This window comes from Marmota monax, unplaced genomic scaffold, assembly GCF_021218885.2.
Source record: "Marmota monax isolate L192 unplaced genomic scaffold, Marmota_monax_Labrador192_F-V1.1 WCK01_AAM20220418_F8-fsc00062, whole genome shotgun sequence".
Taxonomy (NCBI): Eukaryota; Metazoa; Chordata; class Mammalia; order Rodentia; family Sciuridae; genus Marmota; species Marmota monax.
Window position 1 is genome coordinate 7834016 of NW_026695221.1, and position 18337 is coordinate 7852352.

Here is an 18337-nt window from a genome sequence, read left to right on the forward strand (position 1 = left end):
AAAGATCCATTCTTTATAGGACATATCAGAGCACATACAGGATTGCCTGGAGCCCTTAGTTTGGGCAACGATTTAGCAGATAAAACTACACATGACATACATATTTTCTCTACACTAGAAGAAGCTACACATTTTCATAAAAGGTTCCATGTCAATGCTAATACTTTACAAAAGCGTTTTAAAATAACTAAGGAACAAGCTAGACAAATAATAAAACAATGTCAAAATTGTGTGACCTTTTTACAACAAGTTAATCTTGGAGTCAATCCTAGAGGACTGATACCTAACCATATTTGGCAGATGGACGTCACACACTTGCCAGAATTTGGAAAATTAAAATATTTGCATGTTACAGTTGATACTTCTTCCAGATTTTTGATGGGCTCCCTTCATTCCGGAGAAAAAACTAAAGATGTTATAGCTCATTGCTTACAAAATTTTGCCACTGTGGGTGTTCCAAAACCATTAAAAACCGATAATGGTCCTGGTTATATTTCTACATCTTTTAAACAATTTTGCTCATCATTTGGCATTACTCATATAACAGGAATCCCATACAATCCTCAGGGACAAGGCTTAGTTGAAAGAGCTCATCAAACTATTAAAATGTATTTATTAAAGCAAAAAGAGGGAATTGGAAAGGGGTATATATCATCCAAAGATAAACTTAAAATAACCCTTTTTACTCTAAACTTTTTAAATTTGGATTCCTCAGGGCTTAGTGCTGTGGAAAGGCATATGTGTCCAAAAAATGTACATAAGCCTAAGGTACTTTGGAAGGATATTCTAACAGGACAGTGGAAAGGTCCTGACCCAGTGATTGTCTGGAGTCGGGGTTCTGTTTGTGTTTTTCCACAGGGAGAACAGCAGCCAATTTGGATTCCAGAGAGATTAACTAAAACAATTTCTACAGACCAAAAGGAAGATGATTTGACTCAAATCCATAACAGCTGATATCCAGAACTCCAGTTTGGCTATTCTTACATCTGCGACAGTGATTAACCAGGATGCTTTTTTCAATATTTATTTTATTATTTGCCTTTTCCCACATCATAAAGTTCTATTTTATTTTTGAGTTCATACAGACCTAGTTTAATGTTTTTCTGATCAGTTTTATTTTTTGACTGTGGAGTTTTTAAGCATTGCAATGGAGATTTCACCTAGGTAAAGCTACAAGGCCTTTACTATTGTCTTATGTGTTGTATGTTATGTGTGCACACTTCTGTTTTGTGTTGTATGTCTGTATGTGCGTATGTCCATATATCATATATGAGGAGCGCTCATGAATAAATGGATCCGAATTTTTTTATTCACGTGATTTTAATGGTTTAATTTAGATTGGGTAAACAGCTGTTGAAAATTGTTTTAATATGTGAACAAATAAGGAGGTTAACAGATCTGTTTGTTTACTTTCACCTTTCCTTCTCATTATATTTAATAATTCTGTTCATGATAATGTAAATTGTTCAAAAAATTGTTTTCTTAGTGCCTGTTGGAATGTTACATAATTTTTTTCTTAGCATCATTGCCAGAATTCCTATCTTCATCCCAGTGCTGGTGAAGACAAAGATAAAACCAAACTATAGCTTCTTCGATAGTTATCACAACAAACTGTAAAAACTGATGCATCAATGAATAATAACTCAACAAGTAATGCTCAATTAAGGAGTCGATTTACTTTGGGAGGAAATGGACATATTGACAGATTCCTCTGCTTTGAATTGCTTGCAGAACTTGCCTGGACTATGTATCACTTGTATGCATTGTGAACTATCTGTTGGTACAGTGAATTGTGGTAGTGCTAGAGTATTTTTGCTGATGGTGTCACCGGTGGTACAATTTTTCAAAGGAGCCCTCAATTGGCTTAGTGTCATGGTATTTTGCATCCTCCTCCCTTCTACTAGTGATGGTCTAAAATTTGGGGGCCAACAGAAGTGAGGCAAAGAACCTCACCCCCCCAATGGCACCAAGGCCAAATTTGGGGGCCAACAGAGGTGAGGCAAAGAACCTCACCCCCCCACTGGTGCAAAGGCCTATCCACAAGTATGGTGTTATGCTGGACCCGTAGTCAGTGACGGGTATGATCCAATTGCAGTGGTACCAACCTAAGACAGGAGGCTAACGCCTAGAGGTCAGTTCATCCGATGACGGGTAAGGACCATATGTTGAATTGGACTGCCTAACAGGCACGGTCCCTAAGCCACATTGCTTGTTGTTTAATTAAACAAAAAGGGGGAGATGCTGAGAGCCACTGCCGAGTCTATATGGCCCCTGGCATTTTGCCAACAGTATTGATTGACAGGCGAGGCATTACTATCCGCCTCTGCCGCAACTTTTGAGTTCTCGCACTACTTTGGAGTTCTCATGGGGATTTCCAGGGATTCCCCGAGAGTTCCCATTGGTTGGGGAAGTGCAGGAGGAGGGATTTTCCGGGAGAGATATTTCCAGCTGGGGGTTCCTGGAGGAGCCGCATGGCGTTCGGGAGGATTCCCCGGGAGCTGTGTGAAGTGTTTTCCTGCAGTTCAAAAATAAAGTTTGTTCCTGCTTCAGTGGCTGGTGATTTGTGCCCAGCCAGACTGCGGCAAACAAATAATGATCAACAATAATAAAATACAGTAACCAGAAATGAATTAATTGAATGATGGAGATTTAACTATGTGTGGCTCTGTTTGGCCATCCCCGAGTTATGTAATGAACTAGAATGTAAATATCTTAGCGCAGTGATTGGCATACACACACACACACTAATCAATAGTTATTGAGTTTCTTCTTGCTTCCCTTGATCATTAATAAAAGTTCCTTTTAAAATATTCCTATTATTTATATGAAGATCATTTCTTATCTTCTCTATTAATTTAAGTCCATGTAGAATGAAGAGATCATGCATACAAAAGGCAAAAACGTTGAAGGCTTGTTCTTTGGCAGAGTTGAACGTGACAATAAGAATGGTTTCCCTTGCTGTGAAAGTATTGTTAGGAATATGTGTACTCCAACTAGAATCAAGCCTATTTATTTTGCAGATATGGGTTAAATTGCCTCTTTGGTTACTGAGATAGGACTATATGGCATCATGATAATGACTATTATAAGCGACCAGTCTTAAAATGGACAGTTTGAACATAATACAATATATTTTAACAAATGGGGTTTTAACACTCTCCAGGTATTTTCCCCGCTGTGTGAGATCTGCTGTGTTAAATTTCTTTGTTCAGCTGAGACAGGTCGTTTGTCAAATTCCTTCTCATTATTAAAAATGTATTCAATGCCATTTAATGAGTACATATGGATTCAGAAATGATCACAAATCAAAATTTCAAAAGTCATATTTTTATCTGCAGTCTCTAAGGCTATGAATATGTAGCAAACCCTTAATGTGGACAATTCTTAATGCTCAAACAGGAACCGATCCTTATAATATTCATGAAGTTTTTATAGCCCTCACTCCCTTTTCAGGTAAAGAAAAAAAAAATCACCAGAAGATGGTGTTAGTATTAGGGGGAAAAAAAAGAAACACAACTCCAAGAATGGGGCTTGTTATTAGGGTGGGGATGGTGTTACTATTGGGGGGGGGGGCTAAAATAAAAAAAAAATCTCCAAGAATGAGGCTTCTGACCCAAAATTGAAGAACAGTTCAATACTCTTTCATTTGGTGGCTGCATATTTAATATTTGATAGTTTGTTCTTTTATTCAGGAACTAAAGCTTATAGAGGGCTTTGCAAATATATGGTTGGTTATACAAGTAGTATTAGTATTAATAATAATAACTTTAATATGTGTTGTTATAAATTCAGAATACTTGAAATCTTCCAAGTATTGCTTCTTCTTTTTTTCCCATACTGGAAATAAAACCCAAGGTCACTTAGCCAATAAGTCACATCTCCAGCCCTTCTTATTTTTTATTTTGAGACTGGGTCTCACTAAATTGCTTAGGACCTTTCCAAATTGCTGAGGCTGGCTTTGAACTTGTGATCCTCGTGCCTCATCCTCAAGAGTTGTTGGGATTACAGGCTTATGCACCTGCATCTGGCAAAGCATTGCTTCTTGTCTTTGCAAGAGTACATCACCAAATTAGAGGGTGGGGAAACTTCCTTTTCAATTCCATGCAGAGAGAGGCCTCTCAGCTGTTGCCTAAACTGAAAACATTTATGTTAGTAATGCTTACTGTTTCCCATGACAGAATATTTCACAGGATTAAGAACTATAGCAATCTGTAGAAGCCTTCCCTATTTGGGCTATGTTCTAATCTGAGAATGTCTTTAAAAATCAGTTCATACAAGGATAAAAATTATACAAGCAAGTGGGTACATCAGCCATCTAAAACTAAGCATAAATGTTGATGGATAGTTAGACCCAGTTTCCAAGCCAAAAACACTCACCCAAGCCTGGTCCACAAAAACCTCCTTGATCAACTCCTTTTGCTCTTTCACCTTCTGCTGACTCAATGCTGGTGAATTTGGAGACTTTGGAAGCCATAGATGAATGTAATGGATCTCTGAACCTGGTGGAGTCTACTTTCTCCAATCACTGTTTGAATGATAGCTGTTTGTTTTGAATGAATGTGAGCAAGATACAAACTTCTACTTCAGGATATGCATATGTATTTGTGTGAGTATGTGTTTGTCAAACATACACAAACTCACACACCACATATATATAAAAAATCATGATTATATATATGTCTATGTAGACATATATATAAAACATTATATATATACATATGTATGTGTATATATAATATATATATATATATATATATATATATCACTATATATCTCAGCTGACCTGAGAACTGTACTAAGAGCAGTCTTCCAGAATTACAGTGCAAGATCAGAAGGACAACAGTATGACCACCAGATGCTGAGTACTGAGTATCTATCCAGTGGTTTTCCATCTTTGCTGACCAAAAGCAAAATTGGTGCCAGACATCAGGATGACACTGCAGCCCACAGATGGAGATCAAGTGGCTCTAACAGGGCAGAAAGGAGGATCATGGGGCCAGGCCAGTAATTTGGTAGGCCCTGACAGCCATCTCTCAAGTTACTTCTTTGTAATCTTTTGCAGGTGGCCATGGAAGGCAGATGCAGCTGAGGCTCTCTGCTGAGCTACTTCCAGCCCCTGCTTCACTACAACCTCACTACAGGCTACCTCCTGCCCTACGGACTTTGTCACTAAAGACCCTGTCAATACCAGGTGCACGCTGGGCTTGTTCAGGCTGGGCTCACCTTTGTGACTCTTCTGTGTTTAATAGCAGGCCAGCTACCTTCATAATCCTCCACTGGAATTTTCTTCCCAGCTTCCATCTCCAAGAAGATTATAGTCCTATAATGTCTTTCTTCTTCCCTCTATTTACTACAGTGCTGTGTCTAAATGTGATTAGATTTACTCCATGCCAGTGCTTCTTGTGTCTGGAGTCACAAACTAAAAGGTAGATCCAAAAGATGCTCAACAATTTTGCCTTCTCATTTTGCCTTTTTATTTCTCTCTGAAGCCCAAGCAGCGTAAGTTAGAACCAATTTATTTCTTTCTCAGACAGACGCTGCTGCTATTACATTGGGGGTTAAATGGTTTTCACTCTCCTAAAATGGTTAAGATGCCTGTGTTATTGGGTTACTTCAGCTCCCTGTGATCTACATCCTGTTGCCAACAAAGGTCACTGAGATTTTGGAAGCAGAGTAATGGAGTCTTGGGGACTCTGGTTTTATTTAAGCAGCGTCAGCACATCATCAGTGATGAAAACCTGCAAGTCCTGCCTGCTATCCCTCTGTATTCTCTGAGCCCAAGCTAGGATTAGAGGAGAGCAGGGGAGGTTTTTTTTTTTTTTTTTTCCACTACAAGTATAGCTTTTATTCTTAAATTCACACCCAAAAGAGCAGGAAAGCCAAGGGCCTTTCAGAATGTTGTAGTAATATCAACAGCTGACAGGGAATGATCCTCTTCCTCCACTCTTCAACATGTTAGGGGAGAAGCATCTGAGAATTTTTCAGCATAGCTTACTGTATGCCCATCCTGAAATTCAGGGCATTCCCCATTATGTCTAAGTCTAATCCCTCTTTTTAAATCTCTGTGTATCTGGACCTCCTTATTTTCCTCTTTGCTATTGAGCATCAGTAAAGAAATCCCTCAACAACCAAGTTCTATTGCAGACTGTTCTCTGCTTCCCTAGAAAAATCATGCTGCAACATGACCACAAATGAGCAGCTTCATACACTTTACACCTAAAACCTCCTTATTCATGATTTGTTTTGTACCATAAATAGTCAACTAAAATCAGTGAGAACCAGAGATTTGAGGTGTGGTTTTTGCTGTTCCTTTGAGACAGAGTGGGGTATGTCTTCACCTCCAGTGATGCCATGATATTGAAACTTTTTGCTCAGAAATGGGAAGCAGAAAAGAAAATGGATGCCCAGCAACAAGAGCAATTGGGAAGGAGTGGCAAGAATCCCAGGAACAGCTCTGGCCAATTGCTAGGCACTTTGACTTTGTCTCTGCTCAGCTCATCAGGGTGATTATAACCAAGTGTATGATTTTAATCTTCTTATTTCTCATCTAGATCACTGTCAGATCTTCATTTCCTTCCTCTTTCCCTAGTTTGGACTCTAAAACACCTTTCTAATGCCACTTCCCTGCTTAATAAGCTTTAATGGCTCCTCATTGCCTCTAAGATAAAATTGCATGCACAATTAACTATAATACAGTAAGCTAATAATAGCTAGCATTTATTGAGTCCCTGTTTAAGTGCATTGTGCTGAGTGTATTAAATGCATGATACTCAAATCTCACAACTACTCTGCATGGTTGATATTTTTATTCCCATTGTACAGATGGGGACTCTTCATCTCTTATGAGGTGAAAGGCTTATTCAGGGCCAAAGAACTATCAATTGGTGAAGACATAATTGAAAGGCAGGATCTTTTGATTTCAAAGTTATTACCCTCACAACAGAATAGGTTCTTATGCTCATTCATCAATTCATTCATTTACTTAATTGACACCAATGGCCCTTTAATCAACAAAGTATTATGGGAAGACAAAAATGGAGCAAATACATCAGTTAGAGGCATAAAGGAGGGTTAGCATTTAAAGAATAAATAGAGTCATGCTAACTATGGGAATGTGGGCATGTCCAGTGTGTGGGATTGGCTTTTGGAAAATGGCTTTTCTAGCACCATGAACAATATGAGAAAAATGAATACTCAGTTCAAAATGAAACATTTTGTCCTAGCAAATACAAGTAAGGCACTTAACCCCATGAGAAATATTCCTTTTTTTGATTCAGTCCAACTCCCTTGACTTTCAAAAAAGAAAAGTTGTATGATTCACTTTAATTTTCTTTCCAAAAAGGAATGTTGGTTTGGGGAAGGTGGTGATGCATATTTTATCTTAAAAATCTACAGCCTCCTAAAGAGGTATTTCTTCATAAGATAGTGAGCCTACGTAGTGACTCTAGGGAAGAGTCTACATCTGGGGATTTATCAAAGCTGTCATCTGAATCTTCCTTTCATTGGATTCTTCTAGTAGGTGAAGCATACTAAACACTTGGGTGAGTACTATTTGAGGGAGAAAGGACCCTGATGGAAATTACATTGGCAGGAATCTCCTTTCTTATCTTGGGAGCTCCTGATATCCCTTGAGTGGTGATCTTACACTCACCAAGGGCCACTTCTCAGATCCTCTTACAGGCAGTGCCCCTGAGACGTGACCTGCCTTTGAAGGCAAACATTTCATGTGAGGACTGGCAAGTGGAGAAATGATTTCCACTTAGTGTGCTCATTTGCAGAGGCAGTGACTTACATCTCATTCTAAAACAAACATGTGTGAGTGAAAAACAACCAGGCAACTCAGACAAAATCCACCTTCCAGCATTCCGCCTGAACCTAAAACAAAGAGTGGACCTCAGATACAAAACACATAAACGTTATCCTGTCAAATTCTGCTCTTCCTGACTCAATTTCTCCTGGTGACTAGAATCTTTACTCTCTCCTTTCTTGTTTGCTGCCATTCTTTCTGAGACTCGTGAAAAATAAGGTTGTTTTGTTTTTGCCTGGAACTCAGATTTGTCTAAATATGAAATTACCATGCTGTTCTCCTCTTACTCTCCTTCTGTCTCTGTTTCTAACACACATGTTAAATCATCTCATGTGGGCTGGGGACAATTTATCTGAGTGTGCTGAGCTACTGGATATCACCCCATGTCCCACTTCAGGTTCTATTCAAGATTTCTTCTTTAATAAAGGATTGGTCTTCTCTATTTTTCTAATGTATTATTTTTAGAAACTCATAAGATAAACAATGATCCTTGGGTGATTCTACTAACATGGTTTATTCTATTTCAGAGAAACCACAAAAGAAATGCACACACAGCTTTTCTCAGCATGTGATGATGGAACACCTGTTGAATTTATTTTAACTGATATTAAAAGTTCAAAGACTATGGACTCATTTTTTTTTAAGCTGTAACTTCACCAATCTGGAAAGCAGACCTCAGCTTTGGCAACCAGGGCCATTGAAAGCTGCACTACTAAATTAAAGATCGGGGTAAGTTGCAGCCATCTCACTAGCTCTCATTTCCTTAGGATCCATATGTTTAATAGATATGTTATAACCTTCTTTGAAAATTTCTGTTATACAGACTCTAAGTGCAACTGTTATAGGTGCAACCACAAGAACTTCCTCTGATGAGAGTGGTCACAAAAAAGCCAAATACCTGATTTTTATTTCTTATGTCTTTGCTCACTATCTAGGTGACCTTATGCAAGTCATTTACCTTTTCCATATTTTCTGCTGGAGAAAAAGACTTGAGCCCTGATGCTCTTTTGGGCCCTCTGCGTGCTGATCTTATGAGTGTTGAATGTGGTGGGGTAATACTTACTTTCAATGGCAAGTTGAATATGGGTCTTTTCTCCTTCTTAGGATAAGTAAAGAATTTGACAACAGCGTAGAATGAATGTTGTAAAATCCAAAGGCTGAAATCACAGAGGACAGCAGTTAGGCAGGTCATAGAGGAAATCTATGATTTAGAAGTAGAAGCAAGATATCACTCATCCACACACCTCTGGAGACATCAACATAGTCACATACCTCCTCAGTCTCTCTTTATATAGATACAAAGATTTTACATTATAACAATGTTGTGTTTTATTTTGACCTAGGATCTTGCTCAGTATTTTTGTATACTCAGAGCCAAACAGGAGGGCATCATTCTTCCCCTGTCTCTTCTATGGAACTCCCTGTACCAGTTTAGGTTTCCTTAGCTCTCATGCTCATGGAGCTCTCATGCTCCATCCTTTTCCCACTCCATATGTTTCTAGTAAGAGGTCGTGGTCTGGCTGTGCTCTCCACCTGCACCCTCTGTAGCCTTAACAGCAGCCCCATGTGTTCTGCCCCAGATCCATTACTGAAGGGACTTTGCTGGAGGAAGGCATCTGGCCTAAGGTATCCCTCAATGCTAAATTTAACTTTATGCTTGCTGTCTCAGGCAAGCCATTTCCTCTCTTTATTTGTGCCTGTATTTTGCCTCATATGAAATGGAGATAATAACACTTACCTTCTGCAGCCCACTAGGGTGTTAGGAGGATTAATTAAAGTTCTTTGAAGATGACAAGTCTGAGCAGTTATTATTAACTAAGCAAACTGCTTGTTTTAATACCAAGAGTCTCCTGGAAGATCAGACCAGCTCCCTCTAGCACAACCTTTCCTTCCATTTTTCCATATTACTTTTTGCTAGCCCCAGAGTGCAGAGGACCAGAGGGTGTTCTTTAGACGAAGTGGCTTTTCTATGGGATTAAAATGTGTAAGTAATTGAAAATCACCAATGTCCCTGAAGAGTGTGCAGCATCTTCTTGTTATATCTCTCCTTCCCAGCCACCTCCAAGGAGCTATGACTCAGAATCTAGCACAGTTTTCTGTAGTAAATACTTCAGAGGTCAGTTTTAATCATTCTTGGCTTGTTAGTACCATTCTTTTTACTTCAAAATATTTTACAAAGCCATATTAAAAACTAAGATTAGCTCATTGATTCACATTTCAGTGATGGGAAAACTGGGATATAAATAATACGAGACCATTTTCCTAAAGAAACGAGAAGGGGAGGACAACGGCAAAATTACATTCTTAAGCTCATAGATTTGGAGGTGGAGAGATTCAAATTGTTCAAAAAGTAACATTTTAAAATTTAGAACTGTCCACACCTGATGTTTGTGGCCTGAGTTTGGTGACTTAACAGTTCTAGAAGCAATGGAAACCCAAAGAATGGCTGTCAGGCTCCTGGCTGTGTCTCACCTCCTCCGGTTTATGTCCTCTCCTTATTGGGTAAAATATCACTGTTTTGGGACATCTGTTCTATTCACTCTTCCACAAAAACGCATCTCTTGTGTGTCAGACACCTTAAAAGGTGATGCTCACAATATCTATCAAGTACTCTAGGTATAGTTCAACCAGCAAAGAACAAAAAAAAAAAAAAATATTTTACCTCTCCAGTTCCGGATAGGATTCAATCTTACACGGAGGATGCATCATACTGATGACTTATATTCCATTTAATATCAACTAACACTTCCACATCATTTTCACCTCCTGCCAATGAAGGATTATTTTTTCCTCTATGGTGCAAATAATTTTTGGCTTCTATGCAAAACTTCACATTTATGGATATTTGTTTAGCATTCCACTCTTCATGTATTTTAGCTTGATTAAATCATCATCAACCCTGACTTTTCCACGAAGTCTGGGAACTCACTTTCTCTACCAGCAGTAGCAATGGCAAGGCTTTTATTTCCTTTACTTCCTTTACAGATTGCCTAGTATGCAAAAGAAGATGTCTCAGGAAACATAAAAGCAAGGCAAAAGCAAGAAGAATGAATTCTAATGAGTGAATAAAGTAAAGAGGAGAGTGATAGTGGAAAGACAATTTAAAATCTCCTGATGTCTCACCAGAACTTTCTAAAGGTATCAACATTGCAAAATAGGAGGAATTTCATTTTTCCCACATCACACAGTAGGAACATGGCTAGTATGAAATGAAAATGGAAAATTTCTAATTTTGCAAACATTCTAACTTGTTATAACTTTCCTGTGTCATTGCACCTTCCATTTGCCTATCTGGAGTATTGAAGGGCCACACTAATTTAGGGTAAAAAGTTTTTTTAATGGACCATATAAAGTTTATGCAGAAGTCATAAACCTGGGAGTTCTTATTGATGCAGAAGTCATTCTATTATGTTCTGGGGATCGGATGTGGTATCACCTACCATCACTATCAGTCCGTTAGTTGCCTGATTATTGAGCTTTCTTTGGGCTATTAAAAGTTCACCCCTCTACCTTCTTTTAGAAATGAAGCTATAGGGATTGCCTTTCATTTCTATTTTTATTAAAAATTTTTTAATGCGTTGCCATTTTACCCTCTTGCCTACAATGATTGCACAAGGAACCAAAGAGCAGCAAGGAAGGATTCTAAGTAATCCTTAGAGAAATAAGACAAGTCATAATTGAATAATCTGCAACCAACAGTTATTATCTGGGTTACAGTCTTACTGAGCGTACCTTCATGCTGAAGTGTGGTGGTATAAATAGACACGTGCTCTGGGAAAAGGAAGAATGAACCTGTGAGACAGAAGACAAAATAGAAAGGGAGAGAGTATCTTGTAAAAAGCTGGAGCTTTAAAAAATTAAAGCTGTAATAGCACAAAGATTGCCTTTTGAATTGTACAAGTGAGATTCTCTCCTCTGAAATCCAGTTTAGGTTAATGGCCTGAGGAGAATCTTGGCTTTAGCCTCCTGCAAATGTATAAATTAGGTTTGAGTAACGCTTGCTGGAGGCACTTCACATGTCTCAGAAAAAAAGGCTCAGTGCCATTTGTTTTTCCTTAAATCAACAATAAGAACTTAGCAACACAACTTAAAATCTATTAGCAATAATAATTGTTAGCAGTAAAAATAATTCGGACTGTATTAAAATAAGCGAAGCCATTGAGATTAGAATACCAATCATCCACTCCTTTTTCCTTTTCCTTCATTACTGAGAGTAAAGAGTGCCGGTGATGCAGGCTTTCCACAGAATAAGATGACAATCAGAAGAGAGATTAATTAACTGAGAAGATTTTGCTGCTCCCCCCAGCCCTATTTCTTCCACCTCCCTCTTCATCTCCCTGGTATACATATACTGACTTTGCTGCTAAATATCTCACAGCTGTTAATCCCGGCTGCCATTAACCTCTAGATAACATTTTCATTTTCTTCTTAGAGACCCAAAGATAATTCTTTTGGTAATTAGAGCCTGATGAGAAATCTGTGGTAGGGTGTAGGGCACCAAGGTGTAGATGGACCTACGTCAGGTTCATCTCTTGATCTTCCAGCTTGTTTGGAAACCTGGGACTCTACTTGGGATACACAGTCATTATGAACATTTATGAACACAAGGTCCTGACACTAACGCCTGAAGATTTTTCTATCTTAGGGAATTTCAACCATTAGAGGGAAATTTGGTTAGAGATGGGAGGGAGTAAAAAGTAAAAGTTAGTGGGATGGAGCACAAAATGGTATACTATAAAGATAATTGGGGATTTTTTTTTTTTTACTTCAGAGGTTTCTGTGCACTCGCAGTTTATTTACTGTGAGAGTAGGAGAAAGAATAAGAGACATACAAGGAATGATGGACTCCCCTTAAATCTCTCATCTTCAAATGAAAATGTTTGGCACTGTTCTTGTCCATGATCACCCTCCATTGAATTGGAAGAAGACTTCTCCATTAAGTTGCCTCTTCAGGGAATGGTGGCCAGTACAGAACATACTAGCATAATAGCAAGGCCTTTATGGTAAAAAGAAAACAGAAAAAATCATTAAAAAGCAATAAAAAAGGAATTAAAATGATAAAATAAAACTTTTCCAGAAATTTATAGACACTATGAATCATTTTTTAATTAATTAGTCTTACCACATTAAAAAATGGAGAGTAAACAGCATTAGACTGGCTATAAAAGGTTGACTTAACTCCATCTGACATTTCTGAAAACTAGAATGGATTAGTAATATGGGGCTGTTGGTGGAGAGATGCAGAATAGTCACAAGGCCTCCAGGTAACAGTGGAAGAAGGCCTTGGGCAGGAGAAGACAGGTCCATGGGACTGCAGAGCTTTGCAGGTGGTGAATCACTGTTGGTGCATCTTCTTTCTTCCCATAAGACAGTGACTCATTAGAAAATGCTAGCCCTTAACAACATATTCCATGTGTGTGACTATGAAAAAAAATAATTCCACAGAATATTCAATAACTTAAAGACAACAAAAAGACTTAAAGGCATTATCTTAGTAAATACACATCCCACTCCATTCATCTCAAATAGTCCCCAGGTTGAATTATGTTTTGATACATGGTACTGTCAAGTACAAGCTTCGACCCAGGACCTGAAAGCCAGAAATTCAGAATCTCTTTCTTCCCTTACTCCTCCTGAGTGATTTTCATCAATAACAAAATGCATCTCAGACACAATTGGTTGTTATCTTCATGATCCACTCTTTAGCAATATGTCTTGGCTTCAGATTTAACTTGGGCTATAGTTAAGGTTTGTCCATTCCCAATTTACAGAATTGGAAACTGAGAGAGAGAGAGAGAGGTGATAAGTGTAAGGTCTCTACTTACGTAAATAAACAGAAGGAAATGATTGACTAGAGAAGCTGCAATAACAAGGTAATTCCCAAATTTTAACTTAAGCTCTCTTTTCCTTCAACTACCAGAGAAATCAAATCAAATTTTCCTAAAATAGCATAAATCTGGCAAGGAGATTAGTTGAACTTAACTTTCTTCCTTTATTGATAGTGGTGATTTTGCTCTGCAGGGGATATGATTGTTATTAACTTATGTTTTCAAAAATTAAGTCTGTGTGACACCAAGAAAGGTGAATCAGGATATCCATGCTAATAATCTCTCACGCCGCAGCACTACCCACGTCAATCATGGCACTGTGTTAGAAGGGATGATTAATGTCCCCAAAGCTTTTTATGAAGAAAAGCTTTATTGGAATGGCAATTCTGGCATAAAAGCATCCAGACTTTGAAAAATCAAAACTATAAATTGATGCACAAGAGAATTTAATTGAAGTCTAAAGTCCCAGATCTGAATGGACAGATATCTTGGCATTTCTTTAAAACCTCAAGCCAATTTTCAGTGCACCTGTAAAAGATGTTTCCGTTCTCTGAGCTTTGGTTCCTCCCGGAAACAAAAAGAATTAAAATCAGCACTCTGGTATTAATGATATTAATTTGCAGCAACAAATTAATACCATTAATGGATTTAGTGGGCTTCCCTCATTCTCGTGAATTTTCTCTCAAATATCTAGTTATTCAACGACTTTCTGCTGGCTGTCATATTTCTTTCAAGGATTTTTTCCCCCCAGGGGCTCACTAAGTTGCTGTGGTTGGCTTTAACCTTGCAATCCTCCTATCTCAGCCTCCTAAATGCTCCTTTTTTTTAGCCTTTGCTCAGGTGCTGATTTTTTGTATATAACAAATTCCTATTGTTTATTCATTACTTTTCCTGACACTCTTTCTAGTCTCAATAAATGTCACTCTCTCACATGTATCCTCTGTTCCATTTCTAAATTGCTTTGCGATTTTATCCAATTATTTAGTCATTCATTATATAAACACATATTGAGCACTCACTGGGTACTGGATGCCAACTAATCTAGTCACTGAGATATGACAGCACAGAAGACAGGTAAAGGTCTTGGACCTCAGGGAGCTGTCATTCTAAAAGAAGGAAGAGAAATGGTTAACATTTTAAAGGATTTTTTCCTATCTGAATCTGTTTACAAGGTTAATTTACATAAAGAGTGCATGATACATATTGGTTGGATTGGGTTCAATTATGATTGTGATGTCAGGTTGCTTGAATCACCTGAATTCTTACTCATGAGGCTCCACCCAGGCAATGGACCTGGTAAGCCTTCAGTCGATCTCACCCGAGTTCTGAAGTCATTTCTCCCTAGATGGCTACCTTGGTCTCTTGTTTTGCTATGGTTATGAATTATAAACCTTTTTTAGGAGTGTTGTTTCTTTTTCTACTTGGCTTAGAGATGTTCTCTGGATACTCCATGCTGCTCCCATTGCCTACTCTAGTCTACTGCTTTCTGTTTGGCATGAGCTGCTGCTGGTCATGTTACTACTGACTTCTGCAGTGCTGATCTCTTCATGAGCTACTGCTTGTATTAGTATAAATATCTCCATGAAACTACCAAGGACACATTGGGAATGGTCTGATACAGGGAGTGACTCTGGTGATACTCTGTTCCCACTAGGCAGTTTGTTGAACATAGTCAGATTATTTCTGGGGTTGCTGTGGAGCTCAGTATAGCTGCCATTCGAGGCCATCATTATTCATTTCATTTTTTCATGTTTGGAAACAATTTCCTTTCTCTTTGCTTTTTCTTCCTGGAGAGACACACCAATAGCTTGGGCCCTGAGACTAACATTTTCCATGTACACATTGTTCATTCCCTAAAGCATACATAAAATGCAAGGATAGCTGAGTCTTCGTGGAATTTAGCAAAAGTCACCTTATTGTGATTTAAAATATTTCACCTTTTTATTCTTCTGTTTGTGTTTCAAGTCTATTTATTTTTCCAGACTCATTTTCCCAGGATGGATTTTCTCACAGACAGCCTGAAATTATAGAGACCCACAGGTTTACTAAGTATACACACAAATCCCAAGTGTATGCATGGTTTAAGAACATTCTAGCTAGACACATCCTAGCTCCTATGTAAATCAATGGTTACATAAGGATAAGGAACAGGAATGGCATAAAACTTGTCATTTAATTCCACATTAAATGCCCACTTGGGAACCCCACTACATATTTAGGAGGATAACAAATTAAGTCTTATAAAAATTTTTATTTCTTCCCTGAAAATTATTCACAACATAGATCTTATAGTCATTCTTAGTTTACCAGACTTTTAATCCATCTTATATTTTCTCTTATCAGAAAATATTTGAAAAATGTATCAGCTGCCTTGTTTTTACCACTGAAGACCTAAATTCTAGATTATTTAAGTGAAATCAATAGAGAACTCAGAAATTCTGTCTAAAAATCCAGTAGCTGTGCCATTTTTACCCAGGGTGCCCATTTAACCTATAAAACACATATTGGGGATGTAACTCCTGCCTCTGCCTAAATTAAAGGGACTCAGAGAAGATGAGATATTTGAGTTTGTGAGTGTTCTATGTCCCTACAATAGCAAAGTAGCCTTACTTTTGGGAAATAAATACTTAACAAATGATATTCTTTCCTCCTCTCTCACTATATCCAGTTCAGTAAAAAGCTGAGATATCCTGCTTACTTAATGCAACTCGAAACCATTCTTGTTCAGGAGATTCATTACCAACCTCTTAAGAGTATTCTCTTTTCAGACTGTGAACATCTGAAAGAGAGAGGAAGATGTTAAGTGTATTTCAATATAAATCCTCTATCAGTTTTGATAAATAAATTTAAGTAGTTTGTAAAATTTATTAAAAATGAAGTCCCCATCTCAATTTCTCTGCACCATGACTAGATTCAATGGACACAAGGAACTAATGAAAGAAAAATGGGAACCGTGGAGACAAGGGAAAAAAGTCTAAAACATACCAGTTTTTGGAGATTTTTCCCAAGAGCATTCACATGGGAATTTTGCCTTCTGAAACTATGGTATGTCATAGGGACATCTATTGGACTTTGTTGCTCTTATTTGTTGTCATCAAGTAAGGATGCAAACTATCAAAAAAGGGTAAGTGCCTTCCTCAGGCTACCACCCCAGTTTGTAAATATAGCCTGTTTCCTCCAGAGAGGTAAAAGTTGGTAAGCAACATATTAAATAATATTGCATAGCCTTAGGCTGCCTGACTACACATACAAAAACAGAAACACCAGATCGATAGAGCCCCAGAGTGTGACCCTTTTTTACCTGATTAAATATCGGTTTGAGAGTGGGTAAAAGGAAGTGGAATGAAAGAACATTGGATGTCTATAACATGGGTTTACCAGATATCAGCTTCATGAACAAGAAAAGCTGGATTGCCACAGCTGATAGATGGGCTGTTGCAAATCCAGTCCTTTCTGTATATTTCAATGTGTAGAAACCTGAAAAACACATCCTCCTTCACTCTTCTACTATCCATATCAGTCTTCTCTGGAGATTTTATACATCTCGATAGTGCAAATTATGACTTTGTCACAAAAAGAGAAATGAGTTTTTTCAAAGCTTTGAAGTCCCAAATCAAATCCACAGGGTTGGGCAACTTCAGGTCATTTGATCCTTATAGCCCTATAGGGAATAAAATGGGATTTTGTTTTTTTAAAGATGGTAGTGTATTTTTCTCATTAAAATGTGTTTTCTTTTCATTTTTTTGACAGTTCTGAGTTTGTTTCATCCCCATGGGGAGAACTTCAGGTTTAGATGCCCCTTATTATCCAGTTTTATGAATCTTTGAAGTTGCTTTTCAATGCTTACTTGGTTGGGGAATCAAATTAACTACCTAATGCATAATACTAATGTAGATCCATAACAATTTGTCAGAGACTGCTGTAGTTTGGATCTTGAATCTCCCCTGACATCTTGGTCCCGTGGGTTGCAATTTTGAGAAGTGGTAGAACCTCTGAGAAAGTTTGCCTAGTGGGAGGTCTTTAGGTTATTGGGGGCATGCCCTTAAAGGGAATTCTGGGTCCTTGGGCATCTCTTCTTCCTCTTTCATTGCTGTCCATGAGCAGTTTCGCCTGCCTTGTGCTCTCACCATGATGTGCCGCCCCACCTCAGGCCCAAAGCAACAGGGCCAACCTATCTTGGACTGGAATTGTCAAAATTGTGTGCTAAAATACACCTTTTCAGGCTGATTATGTCTAGTATTTTGCTATAGTGTTAGAAAACTGACTAACACAGAGGCCTGGAGGGATGGTCTCATAGCACAAAGGTCAGTCTTGAGGCCTCTATTACTTTGTCAGATTCCAAAGCCAGTGAAGACTGTGTGGGCTAAGCACACACACATGTTTGTAAGAGTTAAGGTATGACAAGATGACTCTGAGCCCACCTAATTGTATTTGACTGAGAAATCAGAAACAAAATGAAGCAAAACAAAAGCAAAAACAAAATCATTATAGATTTCTGAGTTGCCAAATTTTAAGATTCCTGTTACACTGAGTTGACTACTTAATTTGCCCCCTTCCTCACTTTCTCCATGAGTTCTTTTCAAATATGTAATCTTCTATCATCAAAGTTGTTCTTATTAACATTCAAGAAATATGATTCTTGCTTCCATCTGCATTTTCCTAAGTTCGGTCCTATTGGGGAAGCTTGTTCTTATCTTTCTCT